General features: G+C 36.6%; 1 protein-coding gene across 6 annotated transcripts in view; it reads right to left on the bottom strand.

Annotated features, from left to right (window-relative positions):
• NLGN1 (neuroligin 1) overlaps positions 1-23,210 on the bottom strand; it is an 894,249-nt gene that overhangs the window by 626,883 nt on the left and 244,156 nt on the right. The window lies entirely within an intron of this gene.

Raw genomic sequence — 23,210 nt, 5'->3', positions numbered from 1 at the left:
CCTAGAACAACGGTACTGATAAACCTATCTGTAGGGCAGGAATAGAGACACAGACACAGAGAACAGAGCTGTGGACACAAGTGGAAGGAGAGGGTAGGACAATTTGAGAGAGCAGCACTGAAACATATCCATTACCATATAGGAAACAGACAGCCAGCAGGAATGTGCTGTATAAAACAGGCAGCTCAACCCAGCGCTGTGACAATCTAGGGCGGTGGGAGGGAGGCTCTACAGGGAGAGGGAGTGTATATTTATGGCTGATTCATGCTGTTATACAGCAGAAACCAATACAATATTGTAAAATAATTATATTCCAATTAAAAATTTTTTTAGAAAAATTAAAAAGGACATTATAAGATATTTTATACCAATGAATTAATGGGTCTGCTCATTTTCAGAACCACTGTTTCAGAGGAACCTACTATGCTTCCACAAATATACAGTTAAGCCCCAAATCTGAGGAAAACAACATAATTGTCAATGCCATTTGGAGTTTCTTGGCAACCACAGCAGAACCCAACATATATAGATTAACAACATCCCAGCACCACACACTTTCTCAACCATGATAACTACCCTTCCTGAATGCATGTCACTATTACCAATTACATCACTGAAATTTAATATGAAGTCCTTGAGTGTCTATTATATGTAAGACATTGAAGTGCAGTTGTCTAGCTCATCTACATGACCAGGAGAAGCACAGATAAGCAATAGCATACCTATGATTACAGGCTGGCAGAATTTTGCACAACAATGAAAACAAAAATTAACCATCCTTAGGAAATCACCACAGAGCATAATTTGAATTCAAAAGCTTTAAGAATACAGTAACTCTGACTTTAACAGAAGTGAAATAAAATAGGTTTAAATCTCCTTTTTGAAAATTAAAAAAGAGAAGTTAAAAAAAACAACTTTCACTGATTTAACCATTGGGGTTATTTCGTCTTGATTATTTTTAACCAAATACTTCATGTCTCTTCATCACAATACAATATTAAGAGAGCTCTGAATTCAGCAACTCAAGAATAAGCTAAAATTTCTCCAGCTTCAGTTATCTCAACATGGCTCCAGAATCATGCTATGAAAAATCAATTGTATAGTGTGACCAAAAGGACAAGGTCCTTGGATTTTAACCCAATGCATTTCCTTATAAAATGTTTTAAAACGTATAAATATTAGCCACCTCTACAAGTGAGTATGTTCAACGATTACTGGAATCTGCTATGCCTCCCTTTACCCTTCTTGTGGCCTGATACAATCGACTTCCTTCCTCCTCTACACACACACACTCCGCTCATGAGTTTTGGATTCTGATCTTCTCAACCAAGTGAGAAGATTATTATTTTGATTTTAATTGTGTGATGATATCTGATGTTGGGAAGTAAATGATCTGTTCATGCCCACCTTAAACTCTCTCATCATGCTTACCTTTTTGATATAAAATATACAGAGAACCCCAGTCCCTGCTTCAGAGTCACTCAGAACCACCCCATCTCGATTTAGGTTGAAGTATTGAATTTCCTAGATATCGGTTCTCACCCGACATTCATCTCCCTGTCCCACCAACATAGTGAAAGACAGGGAAAGGCGCTCAGTCGTGTCCGACTCTTTGCGGCCCCATGGGCTATACAGTCCACGGAATTCTCCAGGCCAGAATACCGGAGTGGGTAGCTGTTCCCTCCTCCAGGGGATCTTCCCAACCCAGGGATCAAACCCAGGTCTCCAGCATTGCAGATGGATTTTTTACCAGATGAGCCACCAGGAGAGCCCAAGAATTCTGGAGTGAGTAGCCTATCCGTTGTCCAGGGGATCTTCCTGACCTAGGAATCGAACCGGGGCCTCCTGCATTGCAGGTGGATTTTTTACCAGCTGAGCTACCAGGGAAGCCTGTCCTATCAACACAGAGCTCACCTTCTTGAATCACTGACTCTCAGCCTATCTCTAATAGATAGATCTTAATATCCTCCTTGCTTCATGCCTGGTAGCCCATGTTCCATGCAGGGGCTAAGGAATAACAGTGATACTTATTAACTTAAGGCTTCAAAAACCACCCAACAATATTGTTTGGGTAAGAATCCTAGGAGCATTTTACCATAGTGTTTAGAACATTTCAAATTATCAATGCATTCGGAATACATTTAGCACTTAATTTTCTTAAGTTATTAGTAACCTCAGCCCACACAGCTCATAAAACCTGAGGATATGTCTTAAGCATACATAAAAAATGATTCAAATCTGTTCTCTTCTCGTCCACAGGGTTCCTAATGATTTTGTCTTACAATTAGTAATTACAAATAAGTTTCATTTTGTGTCTATTGTAATATTGGGAGTAACTTATTTAAATTGATTTTCAACTGAAGCAACTACTGGGTATTCTGTAATTATCTTTTTATGAAACACAAACCATACATTATTAAATGAGCTTCCATTATTAAAGAAACAGGCCCTTAGATAGTCTAATAATGAAGGCTAACATCACGGTAAGACTTATCTGACACCATACCGAGGCATAGAGGCTTAACATGGTGACACAAATTAAGTCCTATCAGTATGAAATAATATATTGTCTGCAATGTAAAAGAACTTTAATAAAAACAATAACTTCTGAATCATTAGACAGATGTAAGACAAGGATTATTTACCTTTAAAGCTTTTGAAATATCATTCCATTGTTCATTTGTTTAAGTTTTAGAATAGCTGAGCAATGGTCTGAGCTGTTATGGCCAGGAAAATACTACATTGAGATGAATGTATAGTCCATTAAACAACAGACAACTTTCAAGTCTTAAATATCTTTTCCAGAAAAACTTCTTTCATATAAATTCTCGATATGTACTTTCAAAACTAACAAAGAAGCAAACAATAACCTGACTCAGTGACCATCACTTTAAAACTGTTTTAAATTGAGTATCACATGAGCTCCCAGAGCAAATGGGGCCACTTCAGTCCACTTTAAAAACTGAGTTCTTTGGACATCACAAGCATATTTTCCTTTGGCTTAGGTCTTCAAAGTGGAGATGTGAGGAAAGCTAATGGCCTGTAAGTAAATGAGAGCAATAAACATCACTTACATCCTATTACTCAGGGACACTTCAGACTTACACTCTGCTGAAAACATGGCAAGTGCACTATGCAGATTCTGATGTTTAACCTCCAAATTCATCCTTGTCAAATATGCTTCATCTACTTTCTGAGCTCAAAGGGACTCGTCAGTTTCACCAAGCCACGTTTCTGGAAATTTGAATATAAATGAAGTCTCTAAATATCAAATTGTATCTTAATTGCACTAGGAAAAAAAGTTCTATTTAAAATACACTCTTGTGTCATCAAAAGCAAAAAATTCTTTTGAAAAGTTAATAATCACCCTGAATTATTTTCTAGTTTAGCAGCCTGAATTTTAACTCACTGAATAAAATAAAGGACTCATATAATTAAGTATTAAAAATAATATCCTATATTTGCATATCATGATCAAAAACAGTAGCCACTAGCTTTGGAATCAGCTGGACCTTGGTTAAAATCAAACATTATAGACATTACTAACATACAACTTTGGTGTCTGTTTTTTCATCTGCCAAATGGTGATAATACGCATCTCTTAGGGTTGAAAGGATGATTAGACTTGCAAACATTCACAACGTACAAAGCATAATACTTGACATACCCTTGTCAACATCAGTTTATTTTGTGCATCCACCATATACATTACCTTATTTGATCCTTCTAACCAAGTGAAGGGAATGACTTGCATCTTAATTATACTGATCTGAGGTCAAGCATAAATGATTTGCTCACAGGAAGTGGTTAACTTCCAATTAATTTATTACTTTACTACTATGAAAATGGGGAGTGAGAAAAAGAGGACAAGAAAACTATATTTTGTGTTACTACCCCTAGGTTATGAAATCTAGTCTTTTCTCAATTCTTTACCTTTTACATGTCCCAGCACTGGTTATCATTCTGCCCCTGGGAGATCTCTCCATTTGGAGTCAATTCTACACACTCTTTTATGACAGACTGAGGAAAGCTTAGTGGGATCTGAGAAAATTTCAACCCTATTTTCCAGAAAGATAATAGCAACACTCACTAAATGTGGTCTTTTCAAACACACAGTGCATGAAGCAGCATTAAATTCATGAGGAACAGAGACAGGGGCAGGGAAGAAGAACCTAAAATATGCAGGAAAGATCATTTCTTCCATTGAGAACACAAGGGGATAAAAATCAAAGAAATGTGAATCAAATGAAATCTCTGTATTTTAAAAGGAGTAAAAAATAGTTACTTATACATCATTTATAAATACATGCCAGCTGCATGTTAATACTAAATGGAAGAAAGCAACATTTAAATTTATTTTTGTAAAACTAACCACAAAAATGCATGCTGTATACAGAATGCCCTATAATAAAAGCACAGCTTTCATCTCTGTCACTAGTTCCAAGAACAGCAACTATTACAGGGATGACAATTTAATAAAAATCTCTAAATATTCTCTCCTGCTAGAGAAACCTCCTTAAATTACAAAAGCTTTGGTGGATTTCTTCAACTAAAGAGATACCTAAATTTGATATAACCCTCAGGCTTCAATACGTATGACTTTCTAGTACATAATTCACTGACATCTCAGGCAGCAATTTAAAAGGTATGGAATATCTTTTGGAAAATCATGGCATATATAGTAATAGCTATTGCTATTGTAGACAGGCAGAGATGACTTCATAAAAGGAATCACAATAAAAATTTTCAAAATAGCATTAATAACAACAATAGTTATTTCTTGAATTCACTACGTCAGCCATGTGAAGTGGTGTGTATATACTTTCCATCTAATTCTTTCAAAACCCTTTAAGATGTATTATCACCATTTTGAACATGAAAAACGGAGCGAAGAGAGTTGCACAGGTCAGGTTCAAATCAGGTCTCACAAACTTCACAGCTTGGTTTCCTACTTAATAAGGCTTACATTGTCTGCCAGTCTTAGTTATTTTACAAACCTCAGAATCCTTTACAAATATTTTTAAAAATAAGGGTGCTGAGCGGGATAGTTGAACGAATTCCCAAATATCACGGTAAGTACAGTACTGAGCATTCATTGTGCTCACACCAGCTCTGTGCTAAGGGTATCCCATGCCTGCTCATTCAGCTTGACCACATTCCCGTGAGGTAGGTTGCTATCAACATTCCTATTCTCAGTGTAGGAATCTGGTGCAGAGAGCTGAAATAACTTGCCCCCTCACACATCAAATAAGTAGGTATTGGCAGTTTTGAGTCCAGAGCACAAGTGCTTAATCAGCATTCAAATGCTTCTTACTCAGGGAGTTCATTATAAAAACAGTTCCAAAAGACTGCGGGTCTCATCCTGAGAGGGAGAGGGTGCAGAGACATACCTCAAGTACAGGAGCCAGGGAGGGCTGAAGGGGCCAAGGACAGATTCATCAGGCAGGCTCCAGAGGGCTGACTGTCACAGAAATGCCTGCTTACAATTACTGATAACAGCTTGAGCCACAGAAATATATTATTTAGAATGACAGTAAGGAAGCATCAGTGCAAATTCATCCTTGCCTTTAGAAGAGGGAGAACGGCTAAGAGTCAATTATTATCCATCAAAACATCAATCTTCTTCTATTCCTCCTCCATACCCAAACACTGACCATAAAGTCATTTTGCAACTTGACTTGAAACAAACATTTCACGTTTCTATTTCCTTACCATGTGTATTAAAATTTTAAAAAAAAAAGTGCACCGCATATAAAACAACCTCTTTTTATCTCATCTCACAGGATAGAAAATGCGACATATATTTTGGAGAGTAGTCTGAAATTATACAAAGTTAACAGTCAATCTTGTCATCATGTATTTGATAGCCTAACAAATTACAAATGAAAAAATGTAGCTAAAATCCCTACTGCTAAACATTATTTTCTTGAAAAATACTACTTTAACATGAAGCAAATGGGCAATCTTTAAGATGAATTATTCTAGCTTTCTTTTTAATGTAGGCTGAAACAGAAAGTCTGACCCAGTTTCCCATGTCTCAAATTCTCATTCCTAGGCATCAGATTGATTAATTTGGGTCAGAAAGAGTGCATCTGTTTCAGTTCTTGGTTCAGAATAGTCTTTAGCCTTGTATATTATTTATATATCGGAGAAGGCAATGGCAACCCACTCCAGTACTCTTGCCTGGAAAATCCCATGGACAGAGAAGCCTGGTAGGCTGCAGTCCATGGGGTCGCTAAGAGTCAGACACAACTGAGCGACTTCACTTTCACTTTTCACTTTCATGCATTGGAGAAGGAAATGGCAACCCACTCCAGTGTTCTTGCCTAGAGAATTCCAGGGACGGGGGAGCCTGGTGGGCTGCCGTCTATGGGGTCACACAGAGTCGAACACGACTGAAGTGACTTACCAGCAGCAGCAGAACTACAAGAGTGGTGATTTATACTAACAGTATATTTCTGATCATCGCTAAAATGGCATCTTCTTTTTCAAATAAATGCTAAGTTACTGTTCAACAAACAACTATCAGCATTTAATATGTAAATAAAATTTCTAAGAAACCTGCAGTATATTCACATAAATTAGCAAAAATAGCCCTGCTAAAGAAAAAAAATATTATTAAAGACAAGATAGTCTTTCCATCCTCTTCTTCTTTGCACTGTAGCCTCAAAATATTTGTTATTCTGAAGTATTTCCCTCCATCTTCTTCCTTTATTTTCCTCCACCCAAAATCCTACATTCCTTTCCAAATATTAGTCCAATACTATATCTTTGGTAGAATGTTCCCTGACTACTGGCAATCATAATTAATGTTCCTTCAGCATGTATTTTTCAAAGAACTTTTATCACAGAACATGCTATATACTTTAAAACATGGAGCTGGGTTCCATGACTCAGTCATCCATGGTCAGTCTCCGGTCATGGTACCCATGCAACCGGTTTCCCATCAGACTCAAGGGTTACCTCAGGCATTTTCTTGGCATCTGGCTTCAATTTTAAGAACATTATCAATTCATTCTTGAAAAAGTCCTTTCTCCTTGAGGCCAAAATATTTTACTACACTATCTTTTACTCTTCACTCTAATCATTTCTTCTACTGATCTTCAAATCATTCCCTTACACTCACAGAAAAAAATAACTTGGCCTACAATCTCCCTGTCCAATCTAACTCCTGTAATAATTTTGAGTGATTTCAACATATGTATTCTAATCCACAGCTTCTCAGTTTTTTTTATCTCTTCTCCTATAAAAACATTTATCCCCACATCATTTCAGCAACCCACTCATCTAACCCTAATCCACAGAGGATTGTTCTACCTGTAAAATCCTTAAACTATTTTCAGCTCTTTCATTCCTTTATTCTTTCTGAGATCCTGGAACCTCTGAGTCCTTGATTTGGGTATTTTCTGCTGATCTATCAGTTTCTTCCTATACATACTCATTTTTACTAGCCCTAGTCAACCACATTTTTCTCTTACCAAAAATCTCAATCAACTCATCCACTTGTCTTTTATCAACCTTAGAGTACTTCTAAAATTTAATTCTACATTTTTAACATCTAGACTGAATTACTTTGTAGAATGAAATTATTTGTATTGACAAACTGGCTCAGTACTAAGTAACTGGTGGTCTCCAGAGTGTTCTCAAGCTCATCAACATACCTAAATGAAATTTATTTAATTCCCAACTAAACCCTGTTTCACTTACTATATTCTCCCTGTTCATGAAACCACCCAGCCTTTACAGACTATTCAATTCTGACATGTCACAAAGCAACATGTTCTTCTAAATATCTCTAAAATCTTCCCCTCTTCTCAATTCCTATTGAATTGGCTCCTATATTTCTCAACTATTTGAAGGCCCCAATATTTTCCCCCAAGATTACATCTATGCCCCCCAACTAGTGTTCTGCTTTCAGATGCTTTTTAAATCTTTTTTTCCATGCTGTTGCCAAAGTGATTATTTTGAAATTCATATCAGATCATGTCATTCTCCTAATTTAAAAAAATTTCTCATAAATGTTTTTCATTACCACCATCAAGAAGACTAAATCCTTTGGCTACTGTATAAGCTCCTGATAAATCTGGCCTCAGTATATCTCTCCAAGCCACTTTTTCAGCCTCTTCCTCAACTTTTTGAGTCAATCCAGAGTGACTATTGCAACAATGAACTATTGCAATACCTCTAACAAATCTCACGACATGAATCTTTCTGTTTAGAATGACTCAAGGATGTCTACCTGATAATTACTACTACTCCTTTAATTCATTGTCAAGCATCATCACTTTCTTGAAGCCTGTCCTAGTTTCCCCATGGTTTTATAATAACTAGGCACAGATAAGCTCTCCCTTCATGTACAACCCATGGCCATTACTTCTAATGCTAATTACATAGTTCTTTTGTCTTACATATCCCTTCCAACAATCTATAAGTTCCTTAAGAGGAGGAATCATGTCATATTCATCTTATGTTCCCAGTATGTAGTGCAAGTATTGATAAATAGTAGGCATTTAGTATATATTTGTTTATGACTATATCAGAGATGCCGTGAGAATGAACTACTCTTCTCACATTAAAGGCCTGTGGGCACTCAGGTTGACTACATGTATTGCATTTCAATTTAGAAGCTATTTCAACAGCTGATATCATAACTGTTTTCACATGCATATAGCAAGATAAGGGACAAACTCAGAAAATGACACATATTCCACTCACAGGACCAAACATAAATTTTAAATATTACACCAGAAATTGTAGACAATTGAAAACTAAATTATATTATATTGGGCCTTTTTTTCTCTGAAAATAGCCACTCAATGTCACAGAATGAACAGGGCTCTAGAGTCAGCCATCATATTTAATCCCACCTCAAGTATTTTTGTATCTCTTTCAATCAACTACTTAATGTTTCCAAAGTTTAGTTTCTGTACCTACCAAATGAGGACATTAATACACAACAAAGGTATGATTGTGAGAAAGGTTATGTGAGTAGTTATCACACAGTGTCTGGTTGGTAGTGAGATGGTGCATTTATAGTAGTGTATTTTCCCCATGGATATAAGTATTTAGATATTTACATCTCTATTTCTATCTATATCCACATTTTTAAGACTAGATGTTCAGAATGTGTAAGTGTCATATATTGGTTATAAAGCTATCCAGTCTATATGGTGGTCTCTGGACAACAATAATTCTCTCTGTAAATAAACTGCTTGGTTAAAAACAACACAAGACAAAACAACTGTTGCTAAGGAATTCAAAATAAATTCTCTCTAAAATAATTTAAGGGCCACTTGAAGACTTTAAATGATAAATTTATTAATAAGGTCTGGGAAATGAAGATGAAGCAATGAAGACAGACAAAAGAGACATGAAATACATAGAATTATATGCAAGAAGAGCTTAAATTTCATACATGCTTCTGGACCAGACTGTATGACAGAAATATATTTCAGCACCTAGCTCCAAGCAGATGTAAGATGGAACTACTTTTAGGTCTGGAAAAAGAAAAATCCTATAACTGTTTGGCTTCCTTTTGTATCCTTAGGTGTGAATCTCAGGTCTCCAGATCACCCTTCTGGCCCAGATGATAGCTAGCTTTCACTCTTTAACTGTTTGGACATCTGTATATCCTGCCCTGGTCCCTCAACAAAGCACTGTCTGAGGGCTTCAGAGATATTCTGTCTCTGGGTCTCAGGTCCTACAGCTCTGATTCTGTAGCCTCTCCTTTCCTGGAAATAACATGCTCTGAGTAGTTATGCTATTTCACCTTTTTTTACTCCTCACTACTCACTTAAATTATTTCAATACACCTTAATTAAGGATCCACTATTTGCATGGTATTATGCCCAAGGTAAAAGACAATATTAACAATATTAATTCTTTTTTTTTCAATATTAATTCTTTAATACTAAAGACATTTTAATAAATGGAGAAGAATTGTCCCACAATCCTAGGATTCAACATCTAGACAGGCGAGAAACATGAAAACAAATAATGCATGAAAAAAATTGCCTTGTTTGGAGTATATTAAGATGTACAAGTGAAAATTTAGGCATTCTTAAGTTAAGGATGGATATTTACTTAACATTTCCAGTATGCAGCAACTACATATTTGCAATAAAAATATCATTTCTATTAAATGTATTTTGTGATAAACAAATGTATATGAATAGTATAACCAAGGTACATACACAAAATCAGTTATAAATTTAACATAGTATCTTTATTAGCAAAAAAAAAAAAAGCTCATTTTATCTAAAACAGATAGCCTGTGTATTCTCCATATCTGAGCAGTTACTGGGGGCTGAATGGCCACCGTCAGGGTCCAGGAAGGAAGGACTGGCTAAAATTCTTTACATGGGATTTACACTCATTTAAAATACAGCAGAGCTCTGGTTCATTACCCAGCCTTGCTGTCTGTTTTTCCATTTCCATTTGGAAAAGTTTATAGATTTACAGTCTGTCAAAGTCTACACCAGCTCCCTGGCTGTTTAGAAAGCAGGAAAGACCAGCAAGCTCCAAAGCTTGTTGAAGGTTCCCTTTCTCTGATCCCTTTGCTACCTTTTTAAAATTAAACTTCTTATTTTAAATTATTGTAGATTCACATACAGTTGAAAGAAATATTGCAGAGAGATCCTCTGTATTCTTACCCAGCAAGGTAACATCTTACAATACTGTAATTACAATATTATACTGTATTACAACATCATAACCTGGACATCAGCATCAAGGCAACCCACTAACTTTATTTAGATTTCCCCAGTTTACTTACACTTCTGTGTGTATATGTATGTGCATACGTGTGTGTACATGTGTCTATGTGAGGATTGACAATGTGTGTGTGTAGTTCTGTGCACTTTTATAACCTGTACAGTTCCATGTATTCACCACCAGAGTCAAGAAACAGGAAGATACATGTATCCCAATGTTCATCACAGTACTATTCACAGTAGCTAAGACACAGAAGCAACCTAAATGTTCAACAACAGAGGAATGGATAAAGAAGGTGTGGCACATATGTACACTGGACTATTGCTCAGCCATAAAAAAGAATGAAACAATGCAATTCGCAGCAACATGGATGGACCTAGACATTGTCATGCTAAGTGAATCAAGTCAGACAAAGACAATATCATGTTACCCCTTATATGTGAAGTCTAACTTCTAAAAATCAACACAACTGAACTTATTTACAAAAGGAAGCAGTCTTACAGATTCCAGAACAAACTTATGGTTACTAAAGGGGAAATATGGGGGGGGGACATAAATCAGGTGCTTGGGATGAACATACACACAGTACAATAACTACCAGATAGACAACCAACAAAGACAGCATATAGTACAGGAAACCACTAAATATTCTGTGATAACCTGTAAGAGAAAAGACTCTGAAAAAGAATGAATATATGTATGGTGTAGTCCATGGGGTCTCAAAGAGTCGGACACGACTGAGCAACTGAACTGAACTGATACACGAATCACTTTGCTCTACACCTGGCACAAACACAACATTATAAATCAGAGGCCAATAAAAATAAAATTTAAATAAATAAATGAATAAAGTAATAACTGTGTAAACAAAAGAAAGAGAACAATTTTCTCACCACAAAGATCCTTTGCATTATTCTTTCGTAACAACATCCACTTCTTTCTTGCCCCTTCCCACATGCACTCCCTTCCTAACTCCTAGCAACTATTAATTTGTTCCCCATTTCCACAGCTTTGCCATTACAAGAATGTTTTATAAAGGGAAGCACATAGTATGTACTCTTTTAGGATTGGCCTTTTATTCACTCAACATTATTCTCTTGAGGTTTATCAAAGTTATTTAGTATATCAACAATTCATTGTTTTTTATTGCTGAGTAGTACACCATGGAAACATTGCCACATCTTTTATTACATTGCATTTTAAAATGGCATGATAGAAGAGATCATGGATTTTTGCATCAAGCAAGCATGGGTTCAACCCCAAGCTATATAACCTTATACAAGTTACTTAACCTTATTTTTCATGTACAAACCAACCTCAAATGTTTTATAGAACATGAAATGTTAGACATTTATAAAGCATCTAGCTTGGTTCCTGGCATCAATAAATGATAGTTAATAAAGTATTAGCAGATGCCAAGAATAAAATAATTGGTTAAAACTATGGGATAAAGTGATACTTGCTCTACCTACCACCACTTTTTTCTCATTTACCTGTAGTTTGACTTTCAGATTAGTTCTATGTAAGGACTTCTCAGAGGTTTTTTTTTTTTTGCTCTATTTTTGCTTGTTTATTTGCTCTAATAAATTGCTCAGTTTACTTCTGCTACCTGAAGTCCTAAACCTATTAAAATGATCAGGTCTGGAAACTGAGCTGGCTGCTCAATTGAGAGATGTATGTGCAATGAAATGAGGCTGGGATTCTGACATTTTGAAAATTAACTATTTTGAAGACCAAAAAAGAACAAAAATAGGACATTCTATTGATATTCATCCATTTCTGAATAAAAATATTTCACTAAAAAAATCCACATAGACTTCAGTGCAATCATTTCCAAATATTTAATCAACAAAGATTTCATTTGTATTGCTTCTCTCCTTTATACTAAATCCAAAACTTCACATTTTTAAACAGTAATAAATACCATTTACTAGTAATCAATGCATTTTACAAATTAAAAGGATATAGCTGCCAATCAAAACTTCTGGGCAGTTTAGGGAAAATAATGCTACAACTCTGATTGCTGGATTTGAGTGAAAAATGAAGAAATACAGCAAACTTGAATAACCTCATCAAACATGGAAACAATTAGGTTTTTTAACAACAAAAATAAATCTCAGATTCCTATTACTACCATTACAGATTCCTGGAGGCAGAAATTTTTGCCTAATTTGGATCATTTCCCCCAAGTTTATGAACTTACGTCTTATGTCAACTGAGACTATCTAAATTCTCTTACATGTCTTATTCACCTTTATTTTGGGGAAAAAAAAATATTATCAGGAAAGGTCTTTGCCCATAAAAAATTTTAGCTAACTTAACAATTAATGTACTTCAGTCCTTAAGTTATTGTTGTCCTAATTAACTCCCCAGTAGTGGTTTCTTATGCAGACACCATTTTTCAAAGGATAAACTCTTATATCTTCAACAAATTTTTCTATAACTTTAAATCATGTGTTCAAACACCATGTTTCTCCCCTACAAGGGTTCCTTTTCAGCCTAAGATAAAAAAAAGCTATTAAGTGCATTTGTTAATGCACTTAACAAAGTAGTTAAGTTTTTTCCAGTTAAGGCCTGGTGACCTGGGTAAGTTATTTAAACTCTCTAAGCCTCAGTTTCCTCATCTGTAAAACTGAGATAATAATGTGAATGCTTAATGTTTGGCATGCAATAAGGGCTCGGTAAGTATGCTTGATAAAATGACCAATAACTCATATGTGAAATAAGTAAATTTCAGAAAAGACCATTTTACTGTTGATTGTTCTTATGTTTTCTTTTATCTTTTATAGAAATCTGCCAAAAGAAAATTTTAATATTGTACACTTTTCATTTACTTTTTATTACTCCAGAAAATGAAACAAACCTTCATGACCTTAATATGGATCTCTAGATACTAATGATTATTGGATGACTGAATGTAATTAAAATAAAAACAACAAAGATGAATACTGTATTCAGAGATTGCATTGTAATGTCTAACTAGTTGTGTGACATTAACAGCATACTAATAATACTTCCCAAGCCCCAGTTTTTCTCATGTTTAAATGAGATAATATCACTGAGTTTACAGGGTTATTCTAAGAAATACATATAATAATGTAGGTAAGATACTTGGTATCACACTTGATACTCCTTCCTTTTTCTTAAAAATTGACATTTTAATATTACTGCGAAAATCATGGTCAGTAGGTATCTAACTTGACAAAACAGATCAGTAGTTCAAAAAGCGGCCATATTTTAAAGCTTCCTCTCTTAACATATATCCTAAAATTTGGATACTATTTCAGAGTAAATGTACAGGATTCTACTGAAGTAAAAAGGAAGATGTTTTCTTCCTCTATGTGGATGACATGACCACATCATCATATATTAAAGATTTCATCCAGGGTTAACTAGGACTGCAACCCAATTATTACCAAAGAAATGCCTTAGCACAAATTATGCTCAAGTAAAATCACTGTATTTGGAGATATTCTTCACAATTCGACTCTCTATGCTGTTTGGCAACTTAGTTTTCTCAGTTACCCAGGGGTACATTTCGTAGGGTCAGAAAAAGCCATTTGTCTTGCATAGTTCTTCCATATTATTCACGAGGAAAAAAATTTGATACTGATAATGGAAATCTTTGAATTATCCATGAAAGTTCCCAAAATATCAATTTAGTCCTTAAAAAAAATCAACCTTTATGTACCACAAACCAGCTCCCTTGTCATACCATAACAGTTCTTAAAAATAAAACAATCATTCCAAATTTCCTTACTATGAGAGATCAATTGCTTTTTGACAAGGCCTAAACCAGTAAAATGTCCAGTGAGTCCCTGAAAGTCTACTTCCTTCTAAAATATCCCTCAACAAAGAAAGTCAATGCAAAATTGGAATTCATGTTTCCTTCTGTGCTTTGAATAATACAATCATTTACTTATAATAAATAAATAAACAAAATGTCCCCAAATAATGAGCATAATCATTTATGTTGTTATAAAGTGACACTGACCTCTCTTTTTCAGGAAGGAGAGCAATGAAATAATTCAGCTTAAAGAGGCACACTATAATAAGTACTTAAATTTGAGGAAACAGATGAACCTATTTGCAAAGCAGAAACAGAGAGACAAACTTAAAGAACAAACATCTGGACACCAAGGGAAGAAAGGGGAGGGTGGGATGAACTGGGAGATTAGGATTGTTATATACACACCACTATATGCAAAGTAAATAACTAATTAGAATCTACTGTATAGCACATAAGACGCTACTCAATGCTCTGTGATGACGTAAATGGGAAGGAAGTCCAAAAAGGGGAGATATATGTACATGCATAATGGCTTTCCTGGTGTCTCAGATGGTAAAGAATCTGTCTGCAATGCAGGAGACTCAGGTTCAATCCCTGGATTAGGAAGATCCTTTGGAGAAAGGAATGGCTACCCAATCCAGTATTCTTGCCTGGAGAATTCCATGGACATAGGAGCCTGGCAGGCTACAGTCAACGAAACTGCAAAGAGTTAAATAAAACTGAGGAACTTTCATTTCACTTCACTTCATGTATACATATAGCTCATTCACTTTGCTGTACAGCAGAAACTTAACACTCACTGAAAAGCACCTATACGCCAATATTTAAAAAAAAAAAAAAGCAAAATTGGGGGAAAAAACCTGGGATAAAGCTATAAAATATTATAAATACTGTACTGAAGTAAATAATAAAGAGGTTTGGAAAAGGCTACCCACTCCAGTATTCTGGCCTGAAGAATTCCATGGACTACAGTTCTTGGGGTTGCAAAGAGTCGGACACGACTGAGAGACTTTCATTTCACTTCCCTTGATGAAATTACAAAGAAGTGTCTCAGGTGGTAGAGGAGAGAGGGAAGAAGTAAGCTTCCCTGAATAGGTCAGACCTCTATTAGGCAATTTACACATGCTCTTCCAATCAATCCTCACGTCAACTCTATTCAAGACATATTATCAGCATCCCACTGTACTGATGAAGCACAGAGGCTCTCAGAGGTTTAATATGAAAAACATGTCCAAAGCCATTGAGAATTCAACCAGGATTTAATCTTTAACTATCCAAGGGTTTCTAAATCATTAGGTGTCAGGACAGACTGTGCTGTAAACAGTGATCTTCTACTGGTCTCTTAAGCATTTGGGCCAGTCTTTATCTACTCTAATAGTCACCATCTGCTATCTCGCAGGTATAGATTAATAGCATTTGAAATATTCTTGTATTCTCTTTGAAGGAAAGGTAGCATATAAACCCCAAGTGTTACTCTGCTCAAACCTTAAAGACTAGTATAGCCTCGTGAATACAAATAAGCTATTCCTTTCTGCTTTAACTCTCCTCAGCCTTAAATCCTTATTCTGCACTTAAATAAATCACCTTATCTACAATACTTTGTAGTGGACCCCTGACCTCTGGAAGACCCAAGTTCTTGTCCCAGGTCTTTCAAGCATTAGCATGTGTTTGCCCTTGGGTCAGACACTAGAAATACCAGAGGGTCAGTTTCCTTACCTCACCTGTCAAGTGGGATAAGGTACTGACTCCATCTGCATCCTGGGAAGGACCAAATGAGAAAAATCAGTGTGGAAGTGTTAGGAAGTTGAACAAAAAGCCTAATATAAAGTGTCAGGAGAGATAGTGTTGCAGGTATATTAAAGCATGAAGTCATTTCCTATCTAGGTCTTCTCTCTTCCAAGTGAATAAACCTGATAAAGTAAAATAGTCTGATCCTATATCATTTCATTAAATATTTTAGACTTCTTCCATTTGCTAAGAATTTTCTTAAGAAAGCAAAATTATATTTTCCCAAACATATGAATAGCCACATGTCTATCTAAGGATAAATGGTATATATGTAAAGGATGCACTAACCATCCCTCTGTCTGCTTATAGTAATTAAAAGCCAAGGCATATCATCTTATAAGAACAAAATTAAGGAATATGCTATTATATACTATAAAGGTATTTGCTATCTGTATCATTCTTAGCCACTGTAATTTGAGTATTATTTTAAGTACTCAAATAATTAGTTGAGTACTGTTTTAGCATTCTGTTTCCTTTTTGCACACTGGGATATACACTACCATAGATGTTTAATTTTTAACCTTTATTTTTTATGCTAAGAACTTCTGACATTTTAAATCTCAACAGTGATGATTAACATCTTTGCTTTATTCCAGAAGCTAAAAACTGATAGGCCCCTGCCTATATGACACCTTTCAGCAGTCACACACTCCAGCAGTTACTAATTTTCCAACCCAGTACCTGAAGATGACATTTTGATAAATTTGCAAAGGACTTTCTGAACTATTTATTAGTTCAATATATGAAAAAGTACACCTTTGGTAATGACATTTTGTTCTCAAAGTAACTTCATACACTTTGTCCATTTTTAAATTGAGCTACTTACCAAATTTCTGAAAATACCACCAATAACTCATAATTAAAAAATGGCACACTTCTATTTCTCATTTCATCACACTTGAAAGCAGTGCACTTTTATATGGCATCCAAAATTACATTTTCCAGAAAGAAAAGACTAGCATGATACTTTATAATCCTTCTGTAAATAAATAAGATGATCATCGCTTTTTCTTCCTTAGTCTAAGTTAAAATGAGACTGAGTTAAACATTATCTCTTTCAACCTCAAGCAATGGGGCAATAATTAAAATAAAAATAGAATGTCTGATGTAAAATAATTCACCACCTAGGAAAAGGAGTACATCAAGGCTGTATATTGTCACCCTGCCTATTTAACTTATATGCAGAGTACATCATGAGAAACGCTGGGCTGGATGAAGCACAAGCTGGAATCAAGACTGCCGGGAGAAATATCAATAACCTCAGATATGCAGATGACACCACCCTTATGGCAGAAAGTGAAGAGGAACAAAAAAGCCTCTTGATGAAAGTGAAAGAGGAGTGAAAAAGTTGGCTTAAAGCTTAACTTTCAGAAAACTAAGATCATGGCATCTGGTCCCATTATTTCATGACAAATAGATGGGGAGACAGTGGAAATAGTGTCAGATTTTATTTTGGGGGGCTCCAAAATCACTGAGGTGGTGACTGCAGCCATGAAATTAAAAGATACTTCCTCCTTGGAAGGAAAGTTATGACCAACCTAGACAGCATATTAAAAAGCAGAGACATTACTTTGCCAACAAAGGTGTGTCTAGTCAAGGCTATGGTTTTTCCAGTCGTCATGTATGGATGTGAGAGTTGGACTATGAAGAAAGCTGAGTGCTGAAGAATTGATGCTTTTGAACTGTGGAGTTGGAGAAGACTCTTGTGAGTCCCTTGGACTGCAAGGAGATCCAACCAGTCCATCCTAAAGGAGATCAGTCCTGGGTGTTCATTGGAAGGACTGATGCTGAAGCTGAAACTCCAATACTTTGGCCACCTGATGTGAAGAGTTGACTCATTGGAAAAGACCCTGATGCTGGGAGGGATTGGGGGCAGGAGGAGAAGGGGACGACAGAGGATGAGATGGCTGGATGGTATCACCGACTCGATGGACATGAGTTTGAGTAAACTCTGGGAGTTGGTGATGGACAGGGAGGCCTGGTGTGCTGCGATTCATGGGGTCGCAAAGAGTTGGACATGACTGAGCAACTGAACTGAACGAAATTGAATCGCTTTCCAAGTCACATCTGAGCTGTGGTATTGATAATCACATCAAGGCACCAAGCATTTATTAAGCTTCTTCTGTGTGTTCAGAATAGTGCTGATCATTTTCAAATTGCATGGAAATCAAGATCTAAGAGTAATAGCTGCTGCTGCTGCTGCTAAGTCACTTCAGTCGTGTCCAGCTCTGTGCGACCCCATAGACGGCAGCCCACCAGGCTCCCCTGTCCCTGGGATTCTCCAGGCAAGAACGCTGAAGTGGGTTGCCATTTCCTTCTCCAGTGTATGAAAGTGAAAAGTGAAAGTGAAGTCGCTCAGTTGTGTCCGATCTTAGCGACCCCATGGACTGCAGCCTACCAGGCTCCTCCGTCCATGGGATTTTCCAGGCAAGAGTACTGGAGTGGGTTGCCATTGCCTTCTCCAAGAGTAATAGCAATCAGTTTTAATAAATCAGCTTATGTTTTGGATTCATCTGCTTTCTCTTTCTTTATAGGAGAAATCAGCTTAAGAACAATTTGGGGGAAAATATCATAATTTTACCATCATACCAAAACTAATACTTATTTTTAGTATGTTAAATTTCAGACATGCACATACATGAATATTTCTTACATAGTTTTAACTATATTATAAACATTTTATACTTTGTTGAAACCTAATTATCACTCAATAATTTTAAACTGACTGATCCATGAATGCAAGCATAATTAAAAAATAATTACAGGCACCAACCCACATTTGCTCAGTATTTGAATGGTGAGGTTTGTTTTTGATTAACACTGATGGCAACTGGCTCTATTACAAAACTGACATTATAACTATAAAGTAGCTTTGAATTCTCACACTGTAATTATTACCACAATGCTGGGAAATACCTAGAAAGGAATATGTGACCCTGAAGTCAGAAAGAATAATACTATCTGTTGAATTGTGTTCCTCCTAAATTCGCAAGTTCCAGTTCTCATTCACAGCATTTAAAATGCAATCATAGCTGAAAATAGGATAGTTGAAGATGTATTTATTTAAGAGGAAATCATACTAGAGCAGGATGGGCCCCAATCCAATATGACTGGTGTCTTTATGAAAAGGAGGCATTTGAAGGATAGACATTCATGCAGGGAGACTGATGTAAGAAGACTGGAGTGATACTGCCACAAACCAAAAACTACCAGATTCTTGCACCTTCAGAGGGAGTACAGCCTTGCTGACACCTTGATTTCAGATTTCTGAACTCTAGAACTGTGAGAAAATCAATTTCTGTTGTTCTAAAGTACCCAGTTTATGGTACTTTATTACAACATCCCTAGGAAACTAATACAAACTATATATTAAAAGACTGTACCGTATTACCCTCTACACGACAAGAAATGTAACACCTTTGTAAGAAGTCTTTCTGCCTCTTAAGACCCTTCAAGTCACTCTTTAAACTGCCACCACACTGTTCTTTCTTAAATTAAAAATGCAATCATTTTGAGAATGCAAATTGGTGTAGCCACTATGGAAATCAGAAAGGAGGTTCCTCAAAAAATAAAAATAGAACTACCATATGATCCAGCAATCCTACTTGAGGGTATATATCCAAAAGAAATGAAAACAGGATATGAAAGAGATATCTGCATTCCAATGTTCATTACAGCATTACTCATAGTAGCCAAGACAGGGAAACAACTTGTGTCCATCAACAGATGAAAGGCTAAGGAAAATGTAATATATATAGATATAACAGGATATTATTCAGTCATGAGAAAGAAGGAATTTTTCCTATTTTTGACAACATGGATGGGTCCTGAGAACGTTACACTAAGTGAAATAAACCAGACAGAAAGAGAAATACTACATGATATCATTTATAAGTAGAATCTTAAAAAAAATTAGTCAAATTCATAGAGAGTAGAAAAGTAGTTGCTTGGGGTTGGAGGTAAAGGAATTAGGGAAAAGCTGATTAAAGCTTACAAACTTGCAGCTACAAGATGAATGAGGTCTAAAGCTTCAAGGAATAACACGGTAACTATAGTTGAAATTAAAAGACCCTTACTCCTTGGAAGGAAAGTTATGACCAACCTAGACAGCATATTAAAAAGCAGAGACATTACTTTGCCAACAAAGGTCCATCTGGTCAAGGCTATGGTTTTTCCAGTGGTCATGTATGGATGTGAGAGTTGGACTGTGAAGAAAGCTGAGCACCGAAGAATTGATGCTTTTGAACTGTGGTATTGGAGAAGACTCTTGAGAGTCCCTTGGACTGCAAGGAGATCCAACCAGTCCATCCTAAAGGAGATCAGACCTGGGTGTTCATTGGTAGGACTGATGTTGAAGCTGAAACTCCAGTCCTTTGGCCACCTGATGTCAAGAGCTGACTCACTGGAAAAGACCCTGATGCTGGGATGGACTGGGGGCAGGAGGAGAAGGGGATGACAGAGGATGAGATGGTTGGATGGCATCACCGACTCGATGGACATGAGTTTGAGTAAGCTCCGGGAGTTGGTGATGGACAGGGAGGCCTGGTGTGCTGCGATTCATGGGGTCGCAAAGAGTCGGACACGACTGAGTGACTGAACTGAACTGATAGTTGATAACACTGTATTGAGTAAGAAAAAAGATAAATACACAAGTTAATGAACAGAAAAAAGAGAATGTAATCATTTTCCTCAACTAAACTAAAAATGAAGATAAAATAATTCCATCCCAATTTTTAATAAAGACATGTAAGAATTCACTCTACTACTTAAAATGACAACAGTGTTTCTAGGACACATCTAGGAAACAACAATGTTTATAAGGAAAAAAAAAACATAGCACAAAAATACAGCAATAATAGCTTTAGTATTTATGATAAACTAATCTAGACCATTCTCTTCATATCTCCAGTTTTCTTGAAGAGATCTCTAGTCTTTCCAAATCTATTGTTTTCCTCTATTTCTTTGCTTTGTTCATTTAAGAAGGACTTCTTATCTCTCCTTGCTATTCTCTGCAACTCTGCATTCAGTTGGGAGTATCTTACCCTTTCTTCCTTGCCTTTTGCTTATCTTTTTTCCTCAGCTACCTGTAAAACCTCCTAAGACAACCACTTGACTTCTTGAATTTCTTTTTCTTTGGATGGTTTGGGTCACTGCCTCCTACACAATGTTATAAACCTCCATTCATAGTTTTTCAGGCATTCTTGTCTACCAGATCTAATCCCTTGAATCTATTTGTCATCTCCACTGTATAATCATAAAGGATTTTATTTAGGTCCTACCTGAATGGCCTAGTGTTATTTTCCTACTCTCTTTGATTTAAGCCTGAATTTTGCAACAAGGAGCTGATGATCTGAGCCAGAGACAAGCTCCAGGTCTTGCTTTTGCTGACTGTACAGAGTTTCTCCATCTTTGGCTGCAAGCAAAAGAATCAATCTGATTTTGGTATTGACCATCTGGTGATGTCCAAGTATAGAGACATTTCTTGGGTTGCTACAAGCGAGTTTGCTATGGCCAGTGTGTTCTCCTAACAAAACTCTGTTAGCCATTGACCTGCTTCACTTTGTACTGCAAGGTCAAACTTGCCTGTTATTCTAGGGATCTCCAGACTTCCTACTTTTGCATTCCAACCCCATATGATGAAAAGGACATCTTGTTTTGGCATGAATTCTAGAAGGTGTTGCAGGTCTTCATAAAAATCAGTCAACTTCAGCTTCTTCAGCATTAGTGGTTGGGGCATAGACTTGGATTATTGTGATGTTGAATAGTTTGCCTTGGAACAAAAGTGAGAGCATTCTGTCGTTTTTGAGACTGCATCCAAGCACTGCATTTGGGACTCTTTTGTTGACTATGAGGGCTACACCATTTCTTCTAAGGGATTCTTGCCCATAGTAGTAGAGACAATGGTTATTTGAATTAAATTCACCTATTCCTGTCCATTATAGCTTACTGATTCCTAAAATATCAGTGTTCACTCTTTTCATCTCCTGCTTGACCACGTCCAATTTGATTCAGTTCAGTTCAGTTGCTCAGTCTTGTCCGACTCTTTGCAACCCCATGAACCGCAGCACGCCAGGCCTCCCTGTCCATCACCAACTCCAAGAGTCCACCCAAACCCATGTCCATTGTGTTGGTGATGCCATCCAACCATCTCATCCTCTGTATCCCCTTCTCCTCCTGCCCTCAATCCCTCCCAGCATCAGGGTCTTTTCAAATGAGTCAGCTCTCCGCATCAGGTGGCCAAAATATTGGAATTTCAGCTTCAACATCAGTCCTTCCAATGAACACCCAGGACTGATCTCCTTTAAGATGGACTGGTTGGATCTCCTTGCAGTCCAAGGGACTCTCAAGAGTCTTCTCCAACACCACAGTTCAAAAGCATCAATTCATGGTGCTCAGCTTTCTTTATAGTCCAACTCTCACATCCATACATGACTACTGAAAAAACCATAGCCTTGACTAGACTGACCTTTGTTGGCAAAGTAATATCTCTGCTTTTTAATATGCTGCCTAGGTTGGTCATAACTTTCCTTCCAAGGAGCGAGCATCTTTTCATTTCATGGCTGCAATCACCATCTGCAGTGATTTTGGAGCCCAGAAAAATAAAGTCAGCCACTGTTTCCACTGTTTCCCCATCTATTTGCTGTGAAGTGATGGGACTGGATGCCATGATCTTTGTTGTCTGAACGCTGAGATTTAAGCCAACTTTTCACTTTCCTCTTTCACTCTCATCAAGAGGCTCTTTAGTTCTTCTTCACTTTCTGCCATAAAGGTGGTGTCATCTGCATATCTGAGGTTATTGATATTTCTCCCAGCAATCTTAATTCCAGCTTGTGCTTCATCCAGCCCAGCATTTCTCATGATGTCCTCTTCATATAAGTTAAATAAACAAGGAGACAATATGCAGCCTTGACGTATATTC

This window comes from Cervus elaphus, chromosome 19 (assembly GCF_910594005.1).
Source record: "Cervus elaphus chromosome 19, mCerEla1.1, whole genome shotgun sequence".
Lineage (NCBI taxonomy): Eukaryota > Metazoa > Chordata > Mammalia > Artiodactyla > Cervidae > Cervus > Cervus elaphus.
The sequence above is the reverse complement of the archived record's forward strand: the minus strand, read 5'-3'. Positions and strand labels throughout refer to the sequence as shown.